The following is an 11,020-nucleotide window of genomic DNA, read 5'->3' as shown; positions in this document are numbered from 1 at the left end:
GCATCCGCGGGGATCCCGTGTGGATTCCATGGGGCACTCCCGCTGCAAAGGGGTTCGGGGGAGGCACAATCTCATCCAACCTCGTATCATGGGTGGATGGCGTTCAAAATCAGAGCAATGTGAGGGCAAATGTGTTCCTTGGAAAGGGACACACCGGGGGTGACAGAGTGGACCCAGCCAGCCTTTGCAGGAGGGATGACACTGTCGGGAATCCCTTCTCCTTGCTTTGCCAGGGACACATCTGGGATGGGACCCTGCCACCCTGAGGGGGTGACAATGGGTCACTTTTCAGCCCCACACGGGGAGGAGAGCTTGGGGCCACCTTGGAGCTGCCACCTCCACCTCAGCCTCCCTTTATCTGCCCTGTGCTCCCAGGAGCCGCGAGCCCGGTGTTCCCAGCGAGCCCCCGAGGGCAGCCCGGGTGGTCGGCAGGATTTAATCGCTGTGTGTAACCTTTGCAGCCCGTCCCACGTGCCGGCTGGGCGCCGGCTCCGCAGCTCCAGATGGCACCCGGGAAAGAGTTAAGTCCGCTGTGATCAACAGCAAGAAGCAAGTGGTAAACAGTTTTTCTCTCCCTCTGCTAAATTAATATGCAAATTCCCCCCCTTCTCTCTCCCCCCCCCCCCCCCCCCCTTGCTTCGAAATTAGCGAGGTAGAATGCTTGGGCTAATTATGCATTCAAACGAGCAGGCTTCGTTAATGTGGCACTAAGAGGAGCCTGAAAATGATTGTGAGACGATGAAATTGAAATTGGAGCACGGCACTTCTAATGCATCTGGAGTCACTCTTGCGTGCCCCGGCAGATGTAACCTGGCAGTGACCGGCAGCTCCCGGGCACCCGCAGCACCCAGAGCCTCCTCCAGCTCCCCCACCCCGCTCCACAAGCTCCACAAAATCCTTTACAGGGTTTTCCTTGGGGATGGAAGGGTGGGATGGCCCTGAGCACCCAGAGCTCCTGCTGTGGGGTAGGGATGGGGCAGACAACCCGGAGCATCCCCAGGACACGGAGAAGGGTTGGGGTTGGGACTGATGGTGCTCCAGGTGAGCCAAGCAGCTCCAGGCACAGCCCTCGAGTGTCCATGCAGGTCCCCTGGGTGATGCTGGCATCAGTTCCTGTGCTCCCATGGTCTGGAGCAGGGCTGGGAGCACCTTCCTCCTTCCCAGGCAGAATCCTGGCCCCCAAATGTCCTGGGGTGACTTTATGATATTGGTATCATAAACTAAGACACCAAGGCAACCGACAGGGCCCAGGCGTGTTTGGAAAAGCTCCACTTGTGCTTGCATGGATAAACCTCTGGATGAATGAACCTTCTTCACTCCTGGGGAATCCTGATGGCTGCAGGAGGGTCACAGGGATCCCATTCCCATCTCCACATCCCAGCGGATTCGGTGCTCAGCAGTTGTTGGTGCATCCCAGCAAGGACCAGGCTGGTGGCACATCCACATCCATCACATCACGAGAGCCACAGCACCAGGACTGTCCCACAACACCGGGGGTGGCACGGTGGCATCCAGGGCCAGGCTGGGGCAGCTCCTATGGGCCCAAGAGCTGCAGAGGAAAAGAGGGAGAAAAAGTTGAGGGTGACAAGACAAATAGGGAGATGTTTTATATTTGGGGATGGGTTAGGATGAGCAGCATTTTTGAGGATGAGCAGCCACCAGCTGCAAGAGGCACAGGGGATGATGAGGGATTCATGGGAATACTGGCTCAGGATGTCACCAGTCCCAGTCTCCTCTGGGATAACTGCTCCCTGCCATCTGCACAGCCCTGGATGCAGCCACCCAAGGGCTAAACCTGACTTCCCATGAGACGCAGCAGCACCGTGGGACCAGCAGAGACGGATGTCGGTGTTAAATATTCATCAGAGGTGTGGAATTTACTGGAAGCATCCATTAGGAGGTAACGCCCCATCCACAGCGTGCTCCCGCAGCCGGGCCATGCCGAGGTGGGCGGAAGGCGGCGGGGGAGGGAGACGGATGCTCCGGAGGAGGCTGCAGAGCCGTAAACCAGATGCACTGTTAGGAATCAATGAGGAGCTACAGACTTTAGGCACTCAACCACCGGGAATGAAGAGAAGGAATAAACAGACAAGGAGATGAATAACACCCCGGAAAGGAGGGGAAGGAATGGGGGAGCAGCAGGGATAAACATCCTGCAGGAGATGATCCCCAGGACTGGGGTGGGATGGAATGGCATGGTTTGGTGTGGAGGGATGCAGACTCTGGAGGAGATGATCCCCAGGACTGGGGTGGGATGGAATGGCATGGTTTGGTGTGGAGGGATGCAGACTCTGGAGGAGATGATCCCCGGGAGTGGGGTGGGATGGAATGGCATGGTTTGGTCCAGGGGGATGCAGAGCTCCAGGAGCGATGTCAAGCATCCCAGAGAGATTTTGAGCAGTCCTGAGGACACACACCTTGGCAGGGGACGCTGTTGGGCTCGGAGTGAGCTGTGGTGTGCCCGGGCAGGGCCGGGGCCAGGCCATCCCACGGGCACCGGGAGCCGCCGCACCGGCCGCGCTCCGCAGCGTGCCCCGGGGTCGGGGCTGGCACACGGAGGGGGTTGTTTTCCTCATCTCTCCGGTAATTTTTCCCTCTGACTATGATGCATAGCGGTGCTAATTCGGCACGTTGCCATTAATTCCAGCACAGCTGCCGCTCTCTCCCTCAAGGCATTTCGCTAATACTCGGCTTCAGAGCCTCTCAGCAAATTAACATCATTTGTTCTGCAGAACATGTTTTATTTCTACACTACATGCATAGCTTATTACTCCTCCAGAAACTCGGGGTGTGCAGGAGGCAGCGCCGTGGGCACAGCCCTCTAGAGCCAGCCCTGCTCCCCTGCTCGCCGTGCCCATCCCTGGGCGGGCACAGGGACACGGCGCTGTCCCTTGTGCCACCTCGCACTGACCCGAGCTGGAGCTGCAGGGATTTTCTCCCAGTGCCAGGATGTTCTGGTGCTGTTGGAACACCCAGAGCTGGTGATGTGAGGGGGGATGGTGGCTGTGTGCTGGGTCAGTCACTGGCTGGCATCTCCTGCATCTCCCTGGCCTGATGCCACCTCTCAGTGCTCCAACATTAAGGGACAGAGGTGACAAGGTGTCCCGGGATGTCCAGACCAGGCTGGGGCTTGCTGGGTGTGACACTGAAAGGAGCCAGGAGCCCCCAGCATCAGCAGAACAGCTCAGACCCTTCGGCAGCAGCTCTGGGATGGAGCACAGCACCTCGACACGGCCCTTGGTACTGAGCCCGGGCTGTCGGTGGGGGTGTGAGCTGGGCAGAGTGTCCCCAGGCAGTGTCCCCAGGCAGAGTGTCCCCAGGCAGAGTGTCCCCAGGCAGAGTGTCCCCAGGCAGAGTGTCCCCAGGCAGAGTGTCCCCAGGCAGGCAGAGGGTCCTGCCACCAGCCCGCAGCCCCTGCCAGTGATCGCTTCAGGTCTTTCACTTTGATTAAGGTTATTTAAGCTTTTTACCAAAACATAAAACCTGATTGTTTGCATAAACAACCTAATTGGATTATAGTGCACAGCATCGCTAATGCCGTGGGCTGGCTGGGAGCCGGCGGGAGCGGGGAGCACCGGGGGCACCGGGAGCACCGGGGGCACCGGGAGCACCGGGAGCACCGGGAGCACCGGGAGCACCGGGAACATCGGGAACATCGGGAACATCGGGAACATCGGGAACACCGGGAACACAGGGAACATCGGGAACACCGGGAACACCGGGAGCACCGGGAGCTGGGACGGGAAGGGGATTGGTGGTGCCCCACGCCGGGGTCTGCATCCACCTGTCCCCTTCTCCCAGCGACGGAAGGACCCTCCTCGGGGCGGGCGACAGCCGCGTGAGGACACCGCTGTCCCCCCACGTGGCTCCGGCTGTGCCTTTGCTGATGCCTCACCTGCAAGGCGAGAGGGGACAAAGCCCCCGCTGGTGGGAGGAGGAAGAGGAAGGTGGAGGAGCCGAGCGGGAAGCAGGGGGCCCGGAGCTTTGCAGGAATGCTGCCTGCGCAGCGTTTCCATGGCTGGGAGCTGCAGAAGGCTTTCATGGCAAGAGGCGGAGAGGCTCCATGAATATTTCATTAGGAAAGCAATGTGGTGTGCTGCAGAGAACATCTGGCTGGAGTCCCTGGAGACCCCTGCCTTGTGCAGGAAGCAGGAACTGTGAAATACGGAGGAAAACGAGGGAGAGGGGGAGATGGGGGGATCATCCCGTGACACGGGGAGCGTTCCTGCCCTCTTGGCCCTGCGCTGGGCAGTGCGGGGCGGGCGCACAGCTTCGTCCTCTGGGCAATGACGGCAGCTGGAAAGGCTGCGGTGGTGCCATCCAGGAGGATCCTTCCCTGAACATTTTGGGGACCAGGCTGCAGCAGGCCGCTGTGTTTAATCCCGATATCCAATACAGGAATGGGCAGAGCTGCTCCCCCTGCTCAGAGCTCAGTGGCCAGGTGATCAGTGATGCTGGAGCATTGGGATGGGATGGGATGGGATGGGACATCTCTTGCCTCACTCCTCATCACTCCCAGGGAGATGCTGATGCCCTCAAAGCTGGGATCCCTGCCCTGGCTCCTGCAGGTGATGGGTGCTGAGGGAGGTTTGTCCTGCTGGGTTTGGTGAAGAGTGGACATCCCCAGGCACAGCCAGGGTCCTTCAGGGGTGCAGAGCAGCAGGAACCGGGGTGCTGTGAGATTGCCAGCATCTGTTTCCCTTCAGTACCAGCTCCTTCCCCCAGCACAGGCCAGTTTTGGTGCTTGGGGACCCTTTTGCAGCCACTTCAGTGCCAGTGCCAGTGCAGCAGTGATGCCACGCTGTTCCTGCCTTGGGAATAGCTCCCACATTGCTCCTGCACCCCGGGCAGCCAGGAGGACACACAGCAGCACCAGCTCTCTGCCCTGCACCCTCAACCCCCTCAAGGCTCCCCACTGCCCCCCACACCCCCAGCCCCACACAAACACCCACTCACACCCCATCTTCACCCGGCATCGTGCGAGTCATGGCCATGGTACCACGAGCTTCCCGCTGCCCTGCAATCCTGCCCTTCCCTCCTCTTCCCTAGCATGGTGATGGATTTGGGGGCTCCCTGCCCACCCTCCCTTTCTCCTTCTCACCCAGGCACCAGGCTGTGCTCCGGGGCAGCCCCGGGCTGGGAGCAGGGCGCATTTCCCACGTGCCAGCACTGCTGGCGGCAGGACTTTGGCTCGCACCTCCCTTCCTGCAGCCTCGCCAGCCCCGGCCCCTCCGCCGCCGGCAGACAAAGCCCAGCCACACAAAGCCACAACCTCGCTGGCCGGCCCCGCGTGCGGCAGAGCCTCTGTGCAGCCCCACGGCGAGCCCGGCAGTGTGACCGCCCGTGCCACGCAGCGCTGCGGGCAGGGACGGACTGCGGGACAGGCCGGGCAGGAGGTGGAGGGAAGGACAGGCAGGAGGTGGAGGGAAGGACAGGCAGGAGATGGAGGGAAGGACAGGCAGGAGATGGAGGGAAGGACAGGCAGGAGGTGGAGGGAAGGACAGGGAGGCCGCGGGCAGGCTGCGCGGAGCGGAGCTGGCCGGGATGCGCAGCCTGGCGCAGACACATGCACGCACACGCACACCCTGCAAAACGAAGGCAAATACCTCTGTCCTCTGCGGCTCCTCCGGCTGCCGCCCGTCCTGCCTCGGCCACGCCGTGCCTCCTCCACGCCGCCCGTCCTCCATGTGCCCACGCCGGGACGCGCTGCCAGAGCCTCCTCTCCGCCGCCGGTGGGTTTTGGCCCCCGCTGCCTGCTGGCGTTTTGGCAGCCTCGCCGCTCCAGCGATGGCATGTGTCCATTATTTTTTTTTTTTTTCCCTCTCTCTCCCTTTCACAATCCGTCCTCCCCAGCCTTCTCTGCCGGTGCCTCCGGAGCCGCCTGCGGTGCCAGCTCGCAGGGAAATTGGCAGCGAGCGCGGCACAGGGATCCTCCCGCAGCTGACGGAGCCCTGCCAGGCGCAGGCAGCCCTTCTGCCAGCCACCAGCCTTGGCACGGGGGGCCGGGGGGCCGCGGGGGGCTGCCGAGGCTTGGCAGCCCTTCCCCGGCACTGCGCGCCCCAGCCGCCGCCACGGCTCCGCTGCCAAATGCCAAATGGGGGGAGGAAAAGGGGAGAAGGCAGAGAAAGGAGTTGGCTTCGCCGTGCCCGGTGGCGGGGACCCACCAGGGACCCCTTCCCTTCGCCAAGGCCAGCTGGGCGACGTCCTCGTCCCTCGGCGGAGGCTCCGGAGCCCGTCCACGGTGCCGGCGTGGCGTGGAGAGGCTCAGCCCCGTCTGTCCCAAGTTGTGCCCCCAGCCCAGTCGGGAAAGCCCATGGCAGGGATGGCAAGCGCCGCCGCAGACCGGCGATGCTGCATGGCGAGGACGGCTCCCACAGACACACCTCTTACCCAGCATCCGTCTGCTGCATAGGGGGGCCCGGGAAATTGGGAAGGGGAGAGCGGAGGAGGGACTTCTGGCGATGGGTGGGGGTTTTGGGGTGCCCTCTGGCCGTGTGTCGCCTGGCACGGCCGTCTCAGCCTCGTGCAACAGAGCAGCCTCAACTCGTGCCAAAATCCTGGCCCCGGCGGTTCGCTCGTGCCATGGCTCCATCCTGGCCAGTCATCGGCGTAACAGCCAACCCTGCTTTTCCGGCTTTTCTTCCCAGAACTCCTGGCTTGGGTGTCTTTTTTGAAGGTAGAAGTGGGTACGTGGCTTGTGCCTCCACCGGAGCGTGGATGCTCCTGCTGCCAATGCCTTTAGAGGGCCCCTAAGGCCAAGGGACACGGATGGGAATCGCCAGGCAGGAGATGGGGAACAGCCCAGTTCCTGCTCAGTTTCTCCCAAAATCGCTCATTTCCTGGGAGCCACATTCACTGGGAGGCACAGGGGTGCTGGGCCAGGCACCAGGAGCACACAGAGAGCTGCAGCCATCCCTGGTTAACTGCTTTCCCCCCGATCAGGGATAAACATCCCTGCCAATGGAGTTGGCAGGAGGAGCCAGGAGCCCTCCATGGGGCAGGACGAGGTGTGAGTGGGTCACACTGACCCTTCCCATCCTCCTGCCACGCTTCACCCACTGTCCCTGGGTGGTGGCACATGCCACGATGTGGATGTGGCAACTCCTGGGATGGCAGTGACTGCGTGTGCCACAAGAATATTCCCGGAACCATCCCGCCGTGCCCCGTGCCCCCGTGGCCCGGTGGCTGTCCCCGGCCTGCCCGTGTCACACGTGCGCCTGCCATTTCCTCAAATAAGCAGCTAATCTCCATCAATCATAATTCCGGGCAATTATCATAATAGGGCCATTTTGCACTTATCCTCGCCACGTGACGCAGGAGCCACTTAGGGCTGCACTTCACGGCGAGCAGCTCGGAGCTGCTCCTGTCCCCGGGGAGTCCCCATGGCAATCGTGTCCCCTGCGGGCCCCCGGGGACAGAGCGGCCCCGCAGCGGCTGCAGCAGGGAGGGAAGGGATGCTCCTTCTGGGAGGGATGTGGGCAAGGGGGAACCTCTGAACCACGGAGGGAAACAGAGGGAGATCTTGTCCCTGCCATCCGCCACGGGAGCAGCAGCACAGGGTTAAAGCCTGGAATGGGGATGCTCAGTCTGCTTTCTGTCACAATAGAGCAGTGTCGTGGTGCCATGTGGGCAGGGGACAGGGCCAGCACCCCCTGCTGACCTTCCGCTGCCTGGCGGGGAGCAGCTTAGGGAGGCTGGGAAGTGGTGAGGTGGGGGATTAGGGGCCAGCAGATGGATGCAGATCAAACATTTCACTGCTCCTTGTTTACAACACCCTCCTGGGCAGCCATCGGGGACCCCGGCACTGCGCTGGCTCTGTCCTTCCTCGGGCTGGGGCAGCATGGGGATAGGGACACACTTCCCATGGTTTCGGGGTGTTCCCAGTGGGGATGGGCAGGCTCCCACCTTGCTGTGCTGTGTCTTCACTCCAAGCAGTGGAAACTGCCAGTGCCCCCATCCCACCCCATCCCATCCCATCCCATCCCATCCCATCCCATCCCATCCCATCCCATCCCATCCCATCCCATCCCATCCCATCCCATCCCACCCCACCACAGAGCCCTGGGATGAGCTCGCAGTCACCCTGAGCATTCCCACAGCCCAGCAGAGTGTTTGTGGTGTTTACACCACCCCAATAATTACTTTCCTTTTATTTTTTTTCTTTAATAAATACGGATGTGCCACAAGTAAACTCCAGCGCAATAAAAGCTTTCTGCTGGATCCATAATTGATCACCGAGCTGAGCAAGGCGGGGAGGGCAGGCGGAAAAGCCTCCTGCTGGTGCGGGCTGCGGGGAGGGACCTGGGAAGCCGTGGTGGCAGCTTGGGGACAGCGCAGTGCCCCGGGGGCCATGGCAGCAGCCGAGGCCGGGGGTCTGTGGGTGGGCAGGGCTGTGCTGCAGCCGGCTCTCGGGTTCTGCTCCCAGCTGTGAGGGCACATCTGGACTGTCCCCTCTCCGATGCAGACGGGGAGCTGCTCCTTCCCTCTCTCCGGGAGAGTCCCCACGGCTCCTCCCGGCCCCGGGAGCAGCCTGCAGCCCCACAGTCCCGGCCTGGAGGGCAGTGACCGCGGCTGAGCATCGTCTCCGGGGATGTGGCGGGCTCCAGATGGCCGCTGGGCACCAGGTGCCGGGGGCCGGAGCGGCAGAGGGTGGCTGGGGTGACATCTGCCGTGCACACGGCCAGCTGGCCTGCCACCATGGTGGGGAGCACTGCCCTGTCACCCCCACGGGGCGGGAAGCCGCTCTTGGCACATCCTGGGATGTCCCAGCTCTGTCCCCAGCACGTGTGTGCTGTCCCTGCCAGTCCCTGCGGTACCACGGGGGTGCTGGAACCCCCCCACACCCCGGGGAGGGGGCTCATCCCTGCAGGGACCTGCTGGCACACGGGAGGGTGCACAGGGACACTGGGGGTGGCAGGGCCGGGCACGCCTGCAGTGAGGGGGCACCTGCTGGCACTGGGGCCACCTGGAGCTGCCGGGAGTGTTGGGAGCCTCCGGCAGCAGCTCTGCACGGGGCTGGTGGGTGGTGGGGAGAGAGAACGGGGTGTAAAATGGGAAGGGTGTGAGAGCTGCACAATGGGGACACAGCTGTGGCATGGGGGGGAATTTGGGGAAGGAGGTGTGGGATGGGGAGGAACTGAGGAAGGAGGTGTGGGATGGGGGGAATTGGGGAAGGAGGTGTGGGATGGGGAGGAATTGGGGAAGGAGGTGTGGGATGGGGGGAATTGGGGAAGGAGGTGTGGGATGGGGAGGAACTGAGGAAGGAGGTGTGGGATGGGGAGGAACTGAGGAAGGAGGTGTGGGATGGGGGGAATTGGGGAAGGAGGTGTGGGATGGGGAGGAATTGGGGAAGGAGGTGTGGGATGGGGGGAATTGGGGAAGGAGGTGTGGGATGGGGGGAATTGGGGAAGGAGGTGTGGGATGGGGGGAATTGGGGAAGGAGGTGTGGGATGGGGGGAATTGGGGAAGGAGGTGTGGGATGGGAAGTGTGCAGTGAGGAAGAAATGGGGACAGGGCTGTACCGTGGGGATGGAGCTGGGCCACAGCTGAGAGACACAGAGGGATCTGTGCCATGGGGACCACAGAGATGGGGATGGAGTGGGAAGGGAGCTGTGCTGTGGGGAGCTCTGCCACAGAGAGCTGTGCATGGAGAGTTGTGCCATGAGGAGAGAGCTGTGCCACGAGAAGGGAGCCATGCCATGCAGAGCTGTGCCATGCAGAGCTGTGCCATGAGGAGGGAGCCATGCCATGGAGAGCTGTGTCATGAGGGAGCCATGCCATGGACAGCTGTGTCATGAGAAGGGAGCTGTGCCCTGATGAGGGAGCCATGCCATGAGGAGGGAGCCGTGCCATGATGGAGCTAGGCCGTGCAGAGCTGTGCCATGAGAAGGGAGCCGTGCCATGAGAAGGGAGCCGTGCCATGATGAGGAAGCTGTGCCATGATGAGGGAGCTGTGCCATGATGAGGGAGCTGTGCCATGATGAGGGAGCCGTGCCATGATGAGGGAGCTGTGCCATGAGGAGGAAGCTGTGCCATGATGAGGGAGCCGTGCCATGATGAGGGAGCCGTGCCATGATGAGGGAGCTGTGCCATGATGAGGGAGCCGTGCCATGATGAGGGAGCCGTGCCATGATGAGGAAGCCGTGCCATGATGAGGGAGCCGTGCCATGATGAGGGAGCCGTGCCATGATGAGGGAGCCGTGCCATGATGGAGCTGGGCCGTGCAGGAGCGCTGGCTGCTCTCCCCACCAGCGCTGGGATCCCGGCCGCGTTTCCGCTCCCAGCCCGCTGAACCTCGCGGGCTGCGGCCGAGCCCCGGTGGAAACACAGCTGGGGAGGTGGGTGGGGGTCACCCCGGCCGTGCCGCTTCACGGCTCGCCGCACACAGCCACAGAACCTCGGCTCCGGAGCAGAGCAGGGCCTGGCCACGGTGCGCCATGTGCCACCACCGGGACCTCTGTGCCTCCCCGCCATCCCTGTGTGGCCCCAGGGAGTCTGGGCGTCCCCCAAGGTGCTTCTCTGGGGTCTCTGTGCATCCCGGGGATGTCCATGTTAAGGTTCCACGAGTCCAGGCCATCCTTGAACCTTTCCCCAAATCCCGGAACGCTGCAGACGAGGCCCATGGCCCCAGGACCCGCGGGGCGGAGATGGAGCTCCACACCATCCCACACGCCCGCGGTGACAGCCGAGGACACTGGTGACACTCCGGGGGGGCTGCAGGGACAGTCACCCCCGCGGCCACCCGGCCCCGCCCCCCGCGGATGTTTTGGGGCCAAATCCCAACAAACCCGTGGCGGGGTGGCGGAACATCCGTGCGCGGAACGTTCGGGCCGCGGCGCAGCGTTCCCGCCGGAGCTGTTCGCGGCCGGACCGGCCCCCCAGCGGCAGGTGAGGCCCCGCGGGGCTGCGGGAGGCGGCGGGGCTGGGACGGGCCCGGAACGGCCCCGGGATGGCCCCGGGATGGCCCCGGGGTATCCCAAAGGCGGGGCGAGCTGGGGCCTGCTGCCCTCGGCCCGGTGCG

General features: G+C 63.0%; 1 protein-coding gene across 1 annotated transcript in view; it reads left to right on the top strand.

The window, feature by feature from the left end:
• Nucleotides 1-10,808: 10,808 nt before the first annotated feature.
• Nucleotides 10,809-11,020, top strand: part of ACSF3 (acyl-CoA synthetase family member 3) — a 52,051-nt gene continuing 51,839 nt past the window's right edge. The window contains exon 1 of the mRNA XM_014260527.2: nucleotides 10,809-10,887. The gene's annotated coding sequence lies outside the window, so the exon portion shown is untranslated. The remainder of the gene's footprint in view (nucleotides 10,888-11,020) is intronic.

The sequence above is a fragment of the Pseudopodoces humilis genome, chromosome 14 (genome assembly GCF_049639895.1).
Source record: "Pseudopodoces humilis isolate 2021_Gansu_Grassland_sample_001 chromosome 14, ASM4963989v1, whole genome shotgun sequence".
NCBI lineage: Eukaryota > Metazoa > Chordata > Aves > Passeriformes > Paridae > Pseudopodoces > Pseudopodoces humilis.
This window is presented reverse-complemented; position numbering and strand designations above follow the sequence as displayed.